At 49.5% G+C, this 19117-nt stretch overlaps 1 protein-coding gene and 1 long non-coding RNA gene across 16 annotated transcripts in view; one reads left to right on the top strand and one right to left on the bottom strand.

Annotated features, from left to right (window-relative positions):
• Nucleotides 1-19117, bottom strand: part of TRERF1 (transcriptional regulating factor 1) — a 208907-nt gene that overhangs the window by 45018 nt on the left and 144772 nt on the right. The gene's annotated exons all lie outside the window — the stretch shown is intronic.
• LOC123608379 lies at nt 8276-14243 on the top strand. The gene is made up of 3 exons (XR_006717212.1): nt 8276-8728; nt 13328-13439; nt 13797-14243. It is a non-coding gene; the product is annotated as an uncharacterized LOC123608379 (long non-coding RNA).

Consider the following 19117-nt stretch of genomic DNA (forward strand, 5'->3'; position numbering starts at 1 on the left):
GATTCCTGGGTCAGCAGTATAAGCATCACACGGGCACTTGTTATGAATGCTAATTCTTGGCCTCCACCCAGACCACTGAATCAGAAACTTGGTTGGTGGTGGTGGGGGGGGGGAGCAGTCTGTGTTTCAACGGGCCCTCCTGTGGAGTCTGATGCCCTCTCAAGTTGAAGACCACTGTAAAGGTCATCTAGTCTGCCCACATTACAGATGGAGAAGTTGAGGCCCACAGACGTAACTACTACTGGGCCCAGAATAGTGTCTGGTTTACAGCAGCAGGTATTTAAGAATCATACATGGAATGGAAGAGAGAAGAAAGTGACTTCCCTAAGAAGACCTAAGGAGGTAATAGCAAAACTACGTGCTATTTATTTTACATTGAATTTATATATATTTTATTTATTTTTTTAAGTGTTTATTTTTGAGAGAGAGAGAGAAAAAGAACATGAGCAGGAGAGGGACAGAGAGAAAGGGGGACAGAGGATCTGAAGTGGGCTCTGTGCTGACAGCAGAGAGCCCGATGTGGGGCTTGAACTCATGAACCGTGAGATCATGACCCGAGTTGAAGTCAGATGCTTAACCGACTGAGTCACCCAGGGCCCCCAAATTTATATATATATTTTTAAATAGGAACTGTATCTAAGGGGTTCAAAATTCAAGAAGTGTAACAGTATACAAAAGAGTGAAAACTACCCCAAGTAAATAAATGCTTGAAAATAAAGTGAAAAGTTAGAGCAAAATTTTTAAAAAGGGTATACATGAAAAGTCCTCCTCCTATCCTTGTCCCCAGATACCGAGCAACCCAGTCCTCTTGGGACAATCAGATTCCTGTGTATTCTAGAAACATTTTATGCTCACACAAGAATGCTGGTACACACTCCCACCTCCATTCCATGCCTTCTGCAAAGACGGTAGCATGCCACAGTTCAGCATCCTGTCAAAGGGTATTTTATTTTACTTTTTAAAAAATTTTTTTAACGTTTATTTATTTTTGAGACAGAGAGAGACAGAGCATGAACAGGGGAGGGGCAGAGAAAGAGGGAGACACAGAATCCGAAGCAGGCTCTAGGCTCTGAGCTGTTAGCACAGAGCCCGACGCAGGGCTCGAACTCACGGACCGCGAGATCATGACCTGAGCCGAAGTCGGCCGCTTAACCGACCGAGCCACCCAGGCGCCCCATCAAAGGGTATTTTAAATATACCATTTACCACCTAGAAACTGTTCTTCTTGGTGGATTAGTCAATCTAGAATTGTCATAATACCAACTCAGGAGTCAAGTCTTAATAATTTTTCTAATAATGTCTTGCTCAGTATGTAAAACACTTCCTATTGGATAACTGGCACCAGGAGCTTTTTCATGCACGAACCAATGAAACAGAACTACTACTTTCACATTTCTGTGATCAGTTCTTTCCTTAGAGCCAGGCTCGGGGATTCCGGAGTGGAATCAACAAAAAAATGCTCACTCGGAACTTGAGGTGCCCTCTCTGTTCCCCCGGAAGCATTACAGCCACATGACCTGCATCCATGCCCATCTGCCCACTGGCCGTCCAGTCATTTCCAAGGTAGGGACAGCATTCTACCCGTCTTGTGTGTCCCAGTGACTGGGACACAGCAAATGCTCCATCAACGCTCAGCGAACTGAAAAGCTGAGCCAAGCAAATGAGACGCCGCGCACTTCACCCCTGACATGGACCCAGGGACAGAACCTATTATTTTCTGTTTCAGGCCGAGTGCTCTGTAAAGCGCCCGGTTCATGGAATACGGTAGATTATAAGGCTCTACGCAGACTTCTCAGCACAGGAGTTTTTCTGCACAGGGCCAGCTAGTCAATATTTTCAGGTCTGCAGCGTGAAAGCAGCCACAAAATCATATATCCATGAATGGGCGTGGCTGTATTCGAATACAACTTGATTTATGGACACCGAAATTGGAATCGGGGCAGAATTTTCACGTATCAGGAAATATTACTGTCTTTTCTTCTGATTTTTCTTCAACCGTGTAAAAAATGTAAAAACCCTTAGCTCACGGGTGGTACAAGGCTAGGTGTGGGCTGGTTTTGGCCCCAGCCAAAGTTTGCCGACCCTTATTCTGGTGCATCAAAGTCTCCCCCCCACCCACCTCACTCCCTCTGCACCCCCAGGGCACCAGGAGACAGAACACAATCTTCAAGGAGGATATGTGTCCAAAAGGACTACCCTTTGAACCAGAAAGAGAGAGAGGGAGGAAGTTGACTTTGGCCGAGGACCCAGCGGGACTTGTTTGCTTATAATTCAGCAGGGGTAACACCCTGCTCCCGCCAGACCACCACCGCTCGCTGGAGGAAGAAAAACCAAAAAGATTTTCCTTCTTCCGACACTGGGTCATCATTCAGAGACTGTATACACAATTCCCCAAATGACTTGGCTTGGGTTTTAGGCAAGCCCTTCCCCTCAGGTCTGTCAAAGGAGCTCCATTTGGATTCTCCTGGGATTCTCCTCAATCCAGCTCTCTCCCCAGCTCCCCAAGGAGGCAGAGGCCAAGGGCAGCTCTCCAAGACGTGGGCCCATGGTTCATGGTCTCCGTTACGGCAATGTTGTTGTTCTAAATACTTTCTAATTAGTCTTCTGAATAAAGCCGGTGGGTATTTTATAATCCTATAACCCAATTACCACGGACGAGTTCTGCCAACGACAGTGATTAGCACTGAAACGTCCCCCCTCTCAGAGTGACTGGCCTGCTCTTGTTCCTTGGTGGCCCGCTGCTCCTTGCCCTGGGTCTCTGCTGACTCTCCACTGTGGGAGGACTTCCAAGACTTCCTTTGGGCTCCAAGGGACACTTATTCCTCCTTCTTTCAGACTCATCTTGTGGCATCAACTGTCACTCTAATAAGCCCAGGAACCAGGAAGAAACCGGACTCACAGCCTGGGAACCTGCAAAATGGAGTCTGGATTTTGCTTCTTGCGGACAGCTCTCCATCAGGAAATGGTGACTGGAGATATTTCACTTTCTGGTGTGCGGGTTTCTGGTCCTCACTGTGACTGCTCTCTCCTCTGGGCTAGCAGTAGTTCTCGACCAGGGAATTAACACTGTCTTCCCCTGGTGGTGACCGCCACAGGCCCCTTCTGTCCAACCCCAGCTGGCATGGAGGATGTGGATGCTGAGGATGTGGGGAGATAAGGGACCAAAGTAATCTAGGATGGCTTCCTGGAGGAGGCGGCTATGGTTGGAGCATGCCTTGTTGATATATTCCTGTATATAGTTTTTCAAACCACCCTCCTCCACAAATGGCTAGGCCTGGGTAGAGATATTAGGGATATGGGCATTGACTCTATGATATGGTACAGTTAAAGATTTTACTTTTATTTTTTTAAGTAATCTCTACACCCAGTGTGGGGCTCGAACTCACAACCCCAGGATCAAGAGTCGCACGCTCTACTGCCTGAGCCAGCCAGGAGCCCCACATGATATGGTGCAGTTAGATAGAGGGGCAAAGGAGGAGCCAAAAGGAGACCTGGGCTTTGGTTCCACTGACTCTCTGTGTGAAAGTGGGCAAGTCATTTGCCCTTCCTGGACCTTGGCCATGTTTTTATATATCCAGAACTACTACTAAGCCAAGTTTTTCTAGAGGAAGCCTAAACAAGATCCGTAAAATCCCTGCCTCACCTTTTATCAACTTGCAGAGGCTGCTAACTGTTCGGCATCCAATTAGCATTCAAGGTGTGAAACTGACAACGGTTCAGGGGCAAATGCACCCAGCTTGGATACCACTGGTGTCTACGTCCTCTGGGACAGAGAAGTGAAGAGAGGAGGAGGCAGCTGATGTGAACTGACGTGGCCCAGCCCTTCCTGACTCCCAGCACCACCGGACGTAGCTGCTCTGGGAGACCAGAGTAAGGCTTGCTTATTCGCACCCAGTGAGATCCACATTCCTCACATGAGTACAGATAAAGTCAGTTACATCCCAGGGAGAAGCTGACACATGGAGGCAGCGTAGGAAACTTAATGACCCCACACTTAGGGCACCTTAGGTCTTAAGGGAGGGATACAATAGGCTCTGGGTGGGGTATGCCAGGGACGAGGTCCACTCGGGTTGCCTGATCCTCCAGGAAGGCTCCTCCCAACTACAGCTGGTCCCTCCTGGTGACGGGGAGGTTGACGGATGACGCAGCCAAGAGGTCTGCAGAGAGAGGGTGGGGCAGGGGAATCACCTGAACAATCCCCACATGAGTCGCTGAGTGACCCAAACACCGGCTACTCCATAATTACAAGGTTCTCCTACGAAGGAGTTGTTAGGAGAGTTTCAGAATCAACCAGCAACCATACTGAAGACCTACCTGTGCCAGGAGACTTGACCAGGTCATTGCCATTGGCCTCAAGAGGCCTACAGCTGAGCGGACTGGGGACTTCATGGCCACTGCCCGCCCTTTATGTTCTTTCAGACAACCTCACACCAAGGACCTCCTGCACCAGGACTCTGCTAAGGGGAGATCAAAACCTGAAAACCTGCACTTTAAGCTCACAGTCTGGGGCGGGGAGAGGGCAGGGGTGGGGCTTCCTAAAGACTCCAAGGAATTTCACAAGGAGGAGGCAAAGGAGGACCTCAAAGGGGGCAGGGGCGAGGTCATTCCCACCAGGGCCCATGAGGCACAGTGGGCAGACCCTTGCTGTTGGGGACAGGGGTGTGTATCTCTGTAGGGTGTCCATCTGGAGGGGTCCGGGCCTGGGGCCACAGGGAGGATCCACCACTCCTGCCCCCGAGGACCGAGGACACCGCTTTTGTGAATCAACACTTGGGACTACAGCCAAAGAAAGGATCCTCATCCCTGAAGCTGTCCAGGGCAGGGCAGGGTAGGGTAGGGCAGGGCAGGGCTGGGAGAATGGAAGATTCCCCTCCAGCTGCTCTGACGAAGCCGTAGGGAGTGTAGGGGATGAAGACGGGCTGGAAGGTAGGTAGATCTGGGGGGTAGATCTGACTCCTTTACCTTGCCTCCGACCTCAGGGTGAATTATTATTCCCTTTTTTAAATTTTTTTAATGTTTGTTTATTTTTGAGAGAGGGAGAGACAGAGCACGAGTGGGGGAGGAGCAGAGAGAGAGGAAGACACAGAATCCGAAGGAGTCTCTGGGCTCTGAGCTGTCAGCACAGAGCCTGATGCAGGGCTCAATCCCATGAATCATGAGATTGTGACCTGAGCCGCAGTTGGATAGGGGTTCAGCTCCCAAATGGAGCAGCTGGCTTGGCTTTGGTCTGAGGTCTTCAAAGACATCAGAATATAAGAAACAAATGTCCCTGGACACCCGAGGTCTTAAAGATGGGGTCGGGGTCTTGGGGAAAACACACTTCTTTGTGGAACACAGCTTACAGCTCACTGGGAAACAAAGTAAGTGATGCTCCCTTGTATGTAAAATAATTGCGCCTCAGTGTTCTTTGTGCGTGGGGTGTCTGTTGGTCTCCAGGAGGTTCCACGGGTTATGACGTCAGTGCCACGTTTGGGCATTCTGTAAACAGCAGCAGCAACACAGCCCCACCCTGGGGCAATGCCATGGCCCCTAGGCTCTTCACTTGGAAGATAAGGGGGCTAAGTCAAGCATCCGCACGGCCCTTTCTGGCTCGGAGTTCTAAGACTTTGGGGGGAATTGTGGGACAAGCTAGAGGGACCTCTGTGTCAGGGGCTGGAGGCCTTCCCAGAGGCACTTCCTGAGTGGCTCCCTCCGCCAGGCCCCCGTGGATTGGATTCGGGCCCATCATCATGGCGCACGCCCCCACCTTTCCAGATCTGAGGGCAGCTGGAATCCCATCTTGCTCAGCCCTGGGACCCAGCCTGTGCCTCACGCCTGGCACCTGCTCAGTGAAGCCAGACACAGGGCCTCAGAGACCACCTCAAACGTCCTGTCACCCTGTAGCCCCCTGACCAAGATGTGACTCGGTGGCCTTGCTGCCCCAAGATGTCTCCTTTGTTCTTTGTTGTGCTGAGGCAGGTTGCCCTGCTCACTCAGATGACAGGGGCTCCTTGTCCCAGGGCCCTCAGGAAGCTGCTGAGTGCAGGGAAGCAAATAGTAAACAGACCACGGGAGTGAACATCCTGCAAGGGACAAGCTGATAGAGCTGTGGAGACCAGTTTTGTCAGGAGGGCCTTCGTTCCAAATCACAGCATGCCACGATGAAGAAAAACTATGATTTAGGGGCGCCTGGGTGGCTCAGCCGGTTAAGCGCCTGACTCTTGGTTTCGGCTCAGGTCACGATCTTCATGGTTCACGAATTTGGGCCCCGAATCTGGTTCTGCGATGGCAGCACGGAGCCTGCTTGGGATTCTCTCTCTCCGCCCCTCCCCCACGCATACTGTCTCTGTCTCTCTCAAGACAAATAAACACACAAAACAAAATTAAAAAAAAAAAGAAAAGAAAACCTGTGTGCTTTAATTTACAGACGCTTCTAAGGATTCAAATATTATAAAGCTGGAAGTGAACATGCCCGACAACCCCCTCATCCGAGATTCCCACTGTCAACAGTGGGAATGTGGATGATGTGGAAAGCCACAAGGGTTGGTTTCCATCTACCCAAACGGCTACTGAGAGGCCTCAGGGAATCAGGAGGGTATCTTACCTTTTCTGAATTTGCTCTCTCCTCTGGTAATCCTTTATATCCCCGAGAAGCCCCAAAACCTGTCTGGACTTGCCCAAGTCCGATATCCAGTTGGTCATTGGCCGCCATTATCTCTCTGTCTCAAATTCTTGTCCAGACAACTTCCCTTTGCTGCTCTAAGACCAGGGGGCTGCCGTGAGGCATCCCCCAGGGGCCCCTGTGGCTGAAATCAGAGGGTGGAAATAGAGCCCCTAAAGGCTGGGGGCCTCGGGGAGAGTGAGAACCAAACCGCAGAGGGAGGATTTACAGGCCCAGACATGCATCCTTCTGCTTGTTGGAAATATCACTCCATCAGGGAGTCACCTCAGATATTCTATTTTCCAACCAATGCCAGAATTTAAGTTCTAAAGGCGCAGAATTGTGTCTTAATACCTCTATTTTTATGTCTCGCCCTCCCTTCTCCACTGTTCCGTGACCAGTGTTGGGCCCAAAGCAGATCCACTCAGTGTTCACAGAATTCGGCAAACAAGTTTGTCAAACATGAGTGCTGTGTGCCTGGCTAAGGACCAGGAGGTGAAGGAGACAATCCTCTTTCCAGGAAGCTGGTGAGGCCCGGTGTTAAGCCTCGGATGCCAGCATAAGATTGTCCCCAACAGTGCCCAGGTGTCCTCCAGCCCCGGGTGGAGGACGACTGTGGGGAGGTGCTGTTGGGAGGGCAGCAGGACAGACACCCAATGCCATGCGGGTGAGCTGGACTAACGCTACCGGGCAGATGGGAAGGAAGAATGATAAAGATAAAGAAGAATGGTAAAGAAAGATAACAGCTAACACGCATGTGATGCTGACCTCGGGCCACGCACAGTGCCAAGTCCTTTACACGCCCCTCACACAACCCCCCCAGGTGGGAACCTGCACCCATCACACTTCACTACCCTACCCATCTCCCACTGACACCCTGTGACAGCATTGATGTGCCCCCTATGAATCTCTCCGAGACTCTCTTCAGGATATACACCCAGGAGTTCAGAATTCCCCTTCTAGTAAGCTGGTTACAGACAACAGACGGACACATCCAAACAACCTAGACACAAGCATACACACTGTGGCATTGTATTGAATAGCCAAAGATCGACATCATCTCAAATGCCAATCACTAAGGGACTGATTAAAGATAATTAAGGAATAACCACACAATGGAATACTATGCAGCTGTTAAAAAAAGCAACGAAACTCTCTGAGAACTGATACGGAAAGCTTTCCAAAGTTAAAATAGAATATACATATAGGGGCGCCTGGGTGGCTCACTCGGTTAAGTATCTGACTTCAGCTCAGGTCACGATCTCGCGGTTCGTGAGTTCGAGCTCTGTGTCGGGCTTTCGGAGCCTGGAGCCTGCTTCAGATTCTGTGTCTCCCTCTCTCTCTCTGCCCTTCCCCTGCTCACACTCTGTCTCTCTCTCAAAAATACACATTAAAAAAATTTTAGAAAAAGGAATATACATATATATATGTAAATAGTTGATCCTCATTATTAGCAGTAATATGTCCTGTGAAGTCACGAACAGTGTACCACTGCTTCCAGAATATGAGGTTAGGTTCCCGTGAGCCTCTGATCACAACCTTGTTTTATGTGTGTTTCCGTTCAAAGCTACATTATTTAATATATATATATTACTGATTCATAAACAACGAACTCACAGCCGGCACCACTTTCATTCTTATTTAAATAAAGCTCATCTCACAAGTATTTTCCCCATAAGCCACACGCAACCTCCTTGCACTTCGGAGCGCTGGACAGCACATCGGCACCACACCTGGGGGCCATTTTAAACAGTGAAATCAACAGGAAGCACAAGAATGTGAAAAACGTGGCACCAAACAGACTGGGAAAAGGACACCTGTTTGCAGCACAAGAGCCGAAACAGGAAGGCAATGCACCACGCAGGTCAACCTCAGCCGGGGACGCGTGTGGGGCAAATCAAATGTTCCACTGCTCTGTGCACGTCCGCCAATGACTTCGAAAGTGCCGCGAGTATGGACTTGGGGGTTGCAAATAAATTTGAGAGAGTAGGAGACTTTGCAAACATGGAATCCGTGAATCATGAGGCCCGACTTATATTCACGGCTGGTTGTTGGCATCAAGACAATCTGGAAGGATCCAAGAAACCGGTAAGAGTTGTACTTGGGGTGGGGTAGGGACGGGAGGGGCTGTGTCCGGGCTGAATGGGAAGAGAGTGGGAAGGAGACTTCATTTCATAACTTTTTATATTTCTCTCAATTACTAAACCACGGGAAGCTATTACCTCTTCAAAAACAGACAATAAAACACTGAAAAACCTGCACGGACACTTACAAAGCCCTACATTCATGCCTGAAAATGTTATGGTTTTTTTAAAAAAATTATTTAATGTTTTTATTTATTTTTGAGACAGAGAGAGACAGAGCAGGGGAGGGGCAGAGAAAGGGGGAGACACAGAATCTGAAGCGGGCTCCAGGCTCTGAGCTGTCAGCACAGAGCCTGATGTGGGGCTCGAACTCACAGTGTGAGATCATGACCTGAGCTGAAGTCGGACACTCAACCGACTGAGCCACCCAGGTGCCCCTTAAAATTTTATGTTAACTTCAAATGCAAATATCTTACTAATCTTTTGAGGTGGGGTCCAGGCCTTTGGATGTGGATCTGTGGACGAGAGCTCTGCATTTGTCTTTTCTGCATAAATCACCCCGGGATGCGTGCATAACCTGTCACTTTCTAGCCCGGTGTCTGTAAAAAGGAGCTGAAAACTGAGGACGCCAGTCAAGGAGCCACAGCGCAGACTCCTCTAACAGACGCGTTTTCTTTCTCCACCTAGCGCGGGTCTCCAGCAGTTGTCGTGCACACACCTGGGCAGGGGTTTTCTTTGGGTGGCTTGCTTTTATAAATTCTTCCTAAAGCGTTCACTTGCCTTTTCACAGAAACCGCATTTCTATTTCTTTTTGGCTTTCAGAGGTCATCAGCTCACGTCACATTTCATCTACGCGGTTACGGAACTGAGTACAACTGTTGGAAGCAGGTGCCCGTGTGGCCCCAACCACACCTGTGAGGGAGGGGGCTGTGTGGGTGATCTCAGTATGTCGCTGAACCACACCTTTGTGCATTATTCTTTGTGCATTTTACATGTCAGCTCTGTCCACAGGTCAGACAGACTCTCTGGGGGCAGAGGGCTGGTCCTCGTGGCGCTCAGAGGGGTGAGGTAGGCCCTCGGGGAACAGTTTCTGGAAGCCAGATGCCTTTTTCAAAGGCCTTCAAGGTAGGATTTCTGACAGAGGACATGCAGCCATCACGTTTGAAGGTATAGGAAAGGCAGGTCTATAAGATCTCCTGAAGTGCCCTACTAACCCGCAGAGAAGCTATTTGGGACATAAATCCTCAGTCTGAGCGCCCCCCGCTGCTCCTGGCTGAGGAGAATCCCCTTATGGGGGAGAGGTGGCACCCCCCCTCCCCCCGCTGGCAACAGGGGCAAAGCGCCAAAATCCATGACCTGAACCCAAAAGGCCTTTGTCTCAGCAGGTGACTCTCTGTTTCGCAGAGAAAATGGAGATTGGAGGCATTTACTCCCTCTGCTTCCTGGGCCCCACATGAACTTTCACCCCTCTACCCTTGCCCCAACTCTTTTCACTCGTCTTAAGTACCAGAAGGGCCTGAATCAGAAACCTGGGACCCCCAAGAGCCCAGTATCCCCTTACTTCCAATAGGTTATCAATTCCTGTCGGCCTCTCTTCCATGGCCTTGCCTGACCATCTTCTCCTGTCACTCCCCTGCCAAGTCATGGCTGGCCTCGCTCCCTCCAGCCCACTTTCCCCCCAGGAGTCCTGTCCATGCCACCCCTCTGCCTGAAACCTCCAGCGTCCCCCTGGTCAACAGGAGAAGATTCCCAACAGCTCAGCCTGGCACACGGGGCCCTCACAATTCGGCCTCACCTACCTGTGCAACGATTTGCCCATCCATTCACTCATACGCATCCTGAGCACCAGACCTATGGAGCTACTCTGAGCTTCCAGAATACTGGTCCCTCTGCCTGAAATCACTTTCTCTCATCTTCCACCTTCTCAGACTACAAGTTCCTGCTCAGACTTAACATCTTTTATGAAAACTTCCCCTGACTCTCAGCCATGCATTATAACAAAAAATTTATTGAGTGCCTACTATATACTATACAGAATGGGGGGTGGCTAACACAACTTGGTGTCAGCTCTCATGGGGCCTGCAGTCTGGAGAGGCAGTGTCAGACACAGAAAAATGTAACTCTGTGACTGTGATGGATGTGATGGATGGCTATAATAACGGGCCATGACCTCAGCAGAGAGGTCTGGGAAGGATCCTCTGAGGAATCACAGTGAGGCTGCAATCTGAAAGATGAGAAGGGTGTGGAAATGATGTGAACTGCCACATTCCATACAGTCAAGAGCAGTATGGGCAAAGGTCCTGTGGCAGGTGGGAACACAGTAGACAGAAGGAACAACAAAAACAAAAGGGCCAGAGTGACTGAAATGCAGGATCAAGGGTCATGGTGATAAAACCGGAAGCGGGGCAAGGGCCAGACCACCCAAGGTTCTTGAGGGCAAGGAGTTTTATCTTTATCCTAAAAGTAATGGGGAACCATAAAAGTAGTTTGAGCAGTGTGTGTCTGTGTGTGTGTCGTCCAAGCATGTGTGACTCACCAGATTTCCATCTTGAAAAGAACACAGTGTAGACCAGAAGTCAACAGAGTTTTTCAAAGTAAAGGGCCAGATAGAAGATATTCTTGGCGTTGCAGCCAGATGGCAAAACCAAGGCTATGATGTAGACACCTATGTAATAAAGGATATATAGATTTCTACAAATTTTTCAAGGAAGCTGAAAACATACTAATAATGGAGTACTTTTTTTTTGTAATATAGATCTGTTAATGGGGAGAACGGAAAGATTTTTTGGAGGGATAACATTTTGCTTAATTGGGGTTCAAAGCCAGTGTTCCCGTATCATCAAGTGTTCATGTGTATAAAGCATTTTGAGCTCATGGGCCATACAAAATCGGGCAGCAGCAGATTTGGCCCACGGACCACAGTTTGTGGATCTGTGGAGCAGATGTGGACTGGAGATGGGTGAGTGGGGATTCAGGGGGGACCTAGTTCTATGGTGGTCCAGGCCAGGCAGCTCGGATGTGAGTAGTGACAGAGGGGTATTTGGGGGTGAACGTGACAGAACTTAGTGATGGATGGGTACAGGGGGGCCGGAGGGGGAGGTGTCAGGATGGCGCCCAGATGTCAGGTTTGCACCTGTGAAGACGGGGAGTACTGTGAGAGTTCAGTTTTGTTTTGAGACCTACAACAGAAGGTGCCACTGAGGCAGCCGGACCGACGGCTCCCAGGCTGGGAGGTCTGTGAGTTCTGCGAGAGCGAGGGGTGTGGCTTAAACTCGCAAACCGTGAAATCATGCCTCAGCGGAAGTTGGACGCTTAGCCAACTGAGTCACCCAGGCACCCCTAAGGAGTGCCTCATCAACTCCGTCTTCAGGGACCAGCATAATATGTGGTACCCATGGGCACTAAGGACATGAGAGAGGGAGACAGGGAGGGGGGAAGGGGAGAACTTCTGTCCCTACAGGATAACATGGAGGAGACCCCCTCAATTCACAAAGGAATCCTTCTCTGAAGAGCAGACCATGTCCCACGGCTAACCTTCCCAAGAGCTGCTTTTGATAAGGGTCACTGGAGCCTCCCCCCCCCCCCAGTTACGTTAAATCATCCAAGCGTGTGAGCTCACACACACATTTATACACAAATCTCCTCCCCACCAACCCTTGCAACATGATTTGTGGTGATAGTGTATTAATAACACACCCATCAGCTGTCAGTTCAACATGTCTAAATATTATGCTCCATCACCCAGAACATCATTTTTTTAAATTAAAAAAAAATGAAGTGGCAATTCCACTCATAGCAAGGAGGGTAGAAAGGAAAAAAAGCTACAGGTTAAAGAAAATCAATTTTTCTCTTTTCCTTGTTTTTTTTCCCCCCCTCCAAATAAAATAAGAAGCTCGTGGTTCCATTTCTTTGACAGCCCTGGGATGAGGTCAATGCTGAGATACAGAGTGGCCTGGCCTGATGACCATGGGGCGTGTTTGCAGGCATCTGTAGAGCTCAGAGCAGACGGGTCCCCTGGTCCACAGCCACAGATCATCTGGGCTCCAATGTGGAGCCTGTGATAGGGACATCAAGGAGTTCACAGGAGGGTGTGCATTCTGGAAAGCAGTGAACAAAGCAAAGACATGTATTTTTGTCCTCAATTTTGTTTTGTCCTCACAACAAACCTGTGAGGTTAGAAGTGTTTTCCCTATTTAAAAGATGAGGGGATTAATATGGAGGGGATAATCTGCCCCAGGTCACACAATTAGTGACAAAGGTCTGGGCCTCCAGCCCTCTGACGCCCAAGGATGTGGCTTCCTGTGATCTTCTGCAGTGTCCCTGGTTCCCCATCACAGATCTGATTAGCATGAAGCTACTTCCCTAGTTGGAGCCGTCCAGCTTTCTCTTTGACTTCCCGAGGGTCAAAGCCAGTTTTACCACAGTACAGACATGCCCTGGGAATCTGGCCACCAGCACTTAGCAACCTTCAACCCTCCAGCACATGGCCATGAACTTGGAAGCGCTGGAAAAGAAGCTGATGCACTTTAGACCAAAAAAACCTATTTCGAGTCCGAAAGGGATAAGCTCCAGCTATCCGGAAATTTTTTTTTTTACTCCTCAGGAACTTCTCCCTGGAGAGACACAAATGGCAGGCAGTTTCCTCACAGAAATGCCGAGACCGCTGTCCTGGAGTCAGAAGACCAGAGTTCAAATCCTAAGCTCCCATTGGCAAAGTAAGAACCCAGACCCAGCAGGTTGATCTTGTGTTTTTTTATTTTATTTTATTTTTTTGGCGGGGGGGGGGGGGAGCGGGGGCGGGAGGAGCAGGTTCAGTTTCGACATCTGTAAAAGAGGGATAACAATACCTACTGTTCCAGTTTTTTGCTGAAGATTAAACCAAGAGAATGTACCGGACATGCATGGCACCCAGTGAGGGCTCACGGAGGCTCACCACTCACCACCTGGGGTGGGGTTCCTGTTGTTTTGTTATGACTTGGGTACAGTTTAGATCGGGCCCAATGACTCAGTCAGGATTGAATTGGTGTGGTTATTCGTTTCCTGGGCAACCTTGAGCCCTCCCTTTGTTTCAGTTAGCAGATTGGTGCTCAGGGGCAGAAGCTGCCAGAAGTGGACACGATAAGGAAGAGAGAAACACTGTATGAACCATCCCCTGGAAAACCTCCGCAGTCTGGGGCCCTCTGGTGCAGGGACTAACAACCGTATTTACCCCACTACCCACTACATCCCGGTTCATTCACCTTCATCCCTAATGAAGATGGGGAGACGCCATGGAAAGCCTCATCTTGCGTTAAAAAAAATTTTTTTTTAAATGTTTGTTTATTTTTGAGAGAGAGAGAGACAGAGTGCGAGCAGGGGAGGGGCAGAAAGAGAGGGAGACACAGAATCTGAAGCAGGCTCCAGGCTCTGAGCTGTCAGCACAGAGCCCGACACAGGGCTCGAATCCACAAACTAAGCCTCACCTTGCGTTTTAGCACGTCATGCACTAGGCAGAGAAATAAACTGAAGAATGTAATTGCTCACGTGACTTGCTCATTGTTGAGGAAAGATTTCTGGGCCAGGTGCGCCCCTGCAAGACAGGCCTTCGGCCCCCCATGGGTCAGTGAAACTCAGGAGGTACCTGAGAGGGACTCTGACTCAGTCCAAGTCCTCCCATGTGGTTACTGGTAATGAAGGAGGTGCCCTGCTCTCTGGGGTCTAGCCCTCAAGCAGTTCAAGACCCCAAGAAGAAAAGACAAGTAATTATTTAGTGGCCATCTAAAGCTTAACAATATCTGTGGGTATCATTAAAGAAGAAAGGGTGTACCTGTTACCCATAAAGAGTCATTTCATTCCTGCCATGATACCAGATAAGGAGACAGTCTACTTCCTTTCCTGTTTCAAGAGGGCCCCCAGCTCTCAGATTCCTGGAAACTGTCAGTAACTCTGTCCCTAGCTGCAGTTTCCTTACTTTTAGTCACAGCCTCTGGGCCAGCCTCAACAACGGTCCCTTTAAGGAAGTTGGGACACACTGTGTGGCGGGGCTGTCCCAGGGAAGCAGGCCCGGGGTGGCTTCGGTGGCCCACATCTGCCACCTGATCCGGTGGGAAAATGAAAGCTTCCCCAGCGGAAGCACCAAACTCTCTCAGAGCTCATGCCAAGGCAGGTGTTCGCGAAGGAAAAACGAGGCCAACCTAAGCTTCAGTGTGTGGAGGGCACTCTCACATCCATTATTTTTCTGTGAGGCAGGCCCCGCAGGAGGCCGCATTCCCATTCTGAGCTAAGCTGTGGAGGAAGAGATTTCCAAAGGATCCCCCATGCCAGTATGAGAAAACCCGAGGGACTCGAAAGCGGAGGCCTCTGGTCCCAGGCCAAAGGGCCCCCTAGAGACCACAAAACCACTGCCACTAAAATGAGACTAGGGCACCCACGTGACTTGAACGTCCTCCAAAAACACTAACAAGAAGGCATCATGAAAGTGCAAAAAACCCCAATTCCTATTTATTTCTATTCCATCGATAAGTGTCCCAGCCTTCTCTCAATAGCTCCTATTTTGTCTGCCTTCTTTCCCGCCTCCCCCCCTCCCCCCCCATTGTTGGTCTTCTGGACCTAACCCAAGTCTCCCCTCTCCGTTTGATTATGTGCACATAGATTATCTCCCTCTTCATGGGACACTCACAGGAAATTTAAACATTCTCAGACGGGGTTCTTTTAAGCCCACTTCCCCTGCCCTCCACCCCCACCCCCCATTCGGTTGCTGCGTATTCAGGAAATGCAAACCCAATATAAAGATAACCCGGACCAAACAGAAAAGGAGACTGGCCCTGTGACCTTGTTGGGCAAATGACTTCCCCTCCCTGCATCTCAGACTCAGCTTCCGCAGAACAAGGAGGTTGGGCCTGATGGGCTGCAAGGAGGTCCCTCCGGCTCTGACCTGCGAAGGCTCAGATGGCTGAGCCTCGCTAGCTCCTGCCTGGTCCCGGGGACACACAACAATCCTGAGTCAGGATACTGAGGCAGTGGGGTTTTCTACCACCTCACACTACCCGTAAGCATCCTAATCTACGGTGGGGAAAGAGCGATGGGAGCCAGGATGGGAGCCTGATTTCAAGCTCAGTTCTGCCATCTTTAGGAACAGGGAAGAGAGTGAGTGGGGGAGGGTACCTGAGCAGACTTAAACTCCAGCTACAGGGTTTTAATTAAAAACAAAACCCAACCAACAAACCAACAAACCCCAGAATGTATATGACTAATATAATAAAGATTTTAAAAATATTTTTAGAGGGGAGCCCACCCAACAGTGAAAAGGAACTAATGTCAATCTCCAGAGCAGCACTTAAAGACTCAGTTTAAAACATCTATCCACTGGGGGCGCCTGGGTGGCTCAGTGGTTAAGAATCTGACTTCAGCTCAGGTCATGATCTTGCAGTCTGTGAGTTTGAGCCTGGTATCAGGCTCTGTGCTAACAGCTCGGAGCCTGGAGCCTGCTTCGGATTCTGTGTCTCCCTCTCTCTCTCTGTCCCTCCCCTGCTCTCTCTCTCTCTCTCTCTCTCAGAAATAAACATTAAAAAAAAAAAAAAATCATCTATCCATTGGCTTTTAGTGCCCCTGCCAGCATAGGAATCCTTTGCCTGGGGCTCCTCTGGTCTCTGTATCCATAATAATCCTGGCTCCCCAAACTCCCCCCAAACTCCTAGACAGCCCCAGATGTAATGTGTTGAACTTCCTGGCTCTGGAAAACGGCCTCCACGACTGCACCTAGAATAAACCCCTTGTTTCCCTGTGCGGGGCTGACAAACAGAACTTGGGCTGGGTTGTCACCCAATGAAGAATATTTCATCTACCAGTTGAGCTCTCCCTGGGCAAAGACGGTTGGATGGTATAAGTAATCAATCTTGGCTCACGGCTCTGAGTAACTCGAATGGAGGAGGGACAGGAAGCATGAGTCATCATGGGGAGAGAGCTGTTAATAGACTTTGAGGTTTGCAGGCAGGGGTGGGGTTAGGCCTGGCCCCTCAGCTGGGTGGAGCATATCTAGGACATCATCTTGGGAGTTGTGGAGAACAAAGAAGCCCCTCTCTAACCATAGCAACATCAGCGCTCAGGCTCCTAGAACCTGCATCCTTCTAGATAGTTGAGCAACACTTGGAAAAGGAAGACAAGTAGTTGACTCCAAGTAAATCGCTGATACTCACAGACTGCATTTTTAAAGAAAGTTGCCAATCACTGTTTTACAACAGTGAGCTGAGGACCTAGAGTCAACTGAAGCATTTGTTAGTGAGACAGAAGCCAAATGCTAATCCACCCAAGACCACCATGTTCACTGGCCACGACTGGTCAAACACACTTGGGAAGCTTGGTGAAACACAGTCAAACATTGACTGCAGGACTTCTCCGGGCTTTTGATATGCTAGTGGACGTGGCTCTCCGAGAGGAGCCAGCCAGAAGCACCGCACTGAGTCTCACTGGCTTATGAGAACACCCATCTCTGTTCATGTTGGTTCACACCTTTTCTACACCCAGCTGCCTCACTCTACCTGCCCCATCGGGCCGGCTCCAGTCTGCCTGCTCCAGCCTTCCTTGGCCACTCAATAGGATACAGTGCTGTCCCCCCATGGCAACCCATTCTTATACCCAACACTTAATCTCATGAAGATGGTTTATCCTTTATGTCTGTTTTGGTCATAAAGTCTTTTCGAATTAGTAGACTCTATTTTTTAGAGTAGTTTTAGGGTCCCACCAACTCTATGCATTTTTTTCTTATGCCACTTGCCTACTGTATAAAGCCTACGGTCACTATGAACAGCCGACGCTGAATAAAGTCATTGCCTGACAGATCTCAAATCAGGAAGCGATATAAATCTGAGAGTGATATAAAGCCACTTAATAGAAGGGAGTGTGTGAAATAAAGTGTCACGCCGGCTACAAGGATGAAAGTAAAATGGACAGTGAGGGCCACCTCTCTCTCACCCTCGCTGGACATGTGTCCAGTGGATTGGTTGTGCCATCCCTTGATCTGGGGGGTCCACAAAGGAAAAGTCCCCAGTCCACAAGGGAAAAGTGTCATGAGGCCCCAGCCCCCTCACGGTTCCATGACAGAGGGCACATCTTGGAGGAAGGACCGAGATTCTTGAGTATCTCACTTCCAGAACCCTTGGTGTATATCCTCTGCAAATACTGGCCAGACCAGTGTAGGCTCTGTTTTCCCTCAAACTTTCTTTAAAAAATACCCCACTTTGAAGAACATAATGGTGAAGCTGGGAATCCCACACTGCCCCTAGATTTCTGCCTCCATTTTCTTCATGTTTCGTAAACCAGCTTTTGTCAACTTAAAAGTACCACTGAACGAAAGCTCGGGCCTTGAAGGGGTCTGTCTCAGTCATAATAATATCGACTACCACAGACTCAGTGCTGAGATGCTCCAAGTTCCTGTCACCAGCTCAACGTGCACAGTCTTACTTAGTCCTTAAACAGGTCGGTCTATTGTCCCCCTGTTACAGATGAAGAAACTGAAGCTCAGAGACCCCGAGCTAGTAAGTGGCAGAGTGAGGTTCAAACTCAGCTCTTTCTCCCTACCCCCAAAGCTCAAAAAGCCTACCCACTGTGCTCTGTGGCCTCTCCTCCAACGAACGGCACATACCAAGAGACGGAAAAGCCGACAGCAGAAAGGGTGGGGGCAGGGGAAGAGGAGGGAGGAGACTGGGAAGGAGAGAGTGGCATGCAGAGGAGAGGAAGCTGGGATTTGGAGGAGACGCACATGTGTCTGGCACTGGAGCCAGGAGGCCTTTGAGGAGTGGGAGTGAAGCGGGAAAGTTGCTGGTGACTGCTGGAGAAATAGGCCACAAAATATGCAGAAGCCATTTCCTCTCTCAAGGAAGATAAACAATAGATTCGTAAACAAATTTCCCAAAGCTGTTCAGCTATTTAAAGCATTCTGCTAGGGACTCCTTATCCCTTGTGAGCATAAAGTTCATCCACCAAAAATGGTCAACAGTTACCTTGGGGACAGGGAAAGTGGGAAAGGGGGACAGGAGAGGACATACCTCACAATGCATCACCTGTTAGCCCTGTGACTGCAGCCAGTCACGTGCCCTCTCTGAGCCTTGGTTCACTCTTCTGTGAACAAGGACTAGTAGTTGCTGCCCCTCAGAGCTATGGTGGAGAAGAAAGAAGATATACTTTCTGGCAATATGGCAGTCCAGATGCCCTCTTGACCTTCCCTGTCGAAACAACTGACATGCTGGACAAAATGTAAAATAGAAGAAGTGTATACACATCACCGAGCTGTGCTAATGGAAGGATTCTTCAAAGACCAAAAACAAACCCAAAGCAGCAACCCTCAGAAGTGGGCTAGCAGCAAAGCTGACTTTTGCCCTGAGGGTTCCTGTCGAACCCTAGAGATTCTATGTTTGCC

The sequence above is a fragment of the Leopardus geoffroyi genome, chromosome B2, assembly GCF_018350155.1.
Source record: "Leopardus geoffroyi isolate Oge1 chromosome B2, O.geoffroyi_Oge1_pat1.0, whole genome shotgun sequence".
Classification (NCBI taxonomy): domain Eukaryota; kingdom Metazoa; phylum Chordata; class Mammalia; order Carnivora; family Felidae; genus Leopardus; species Leopardus geoffroyi.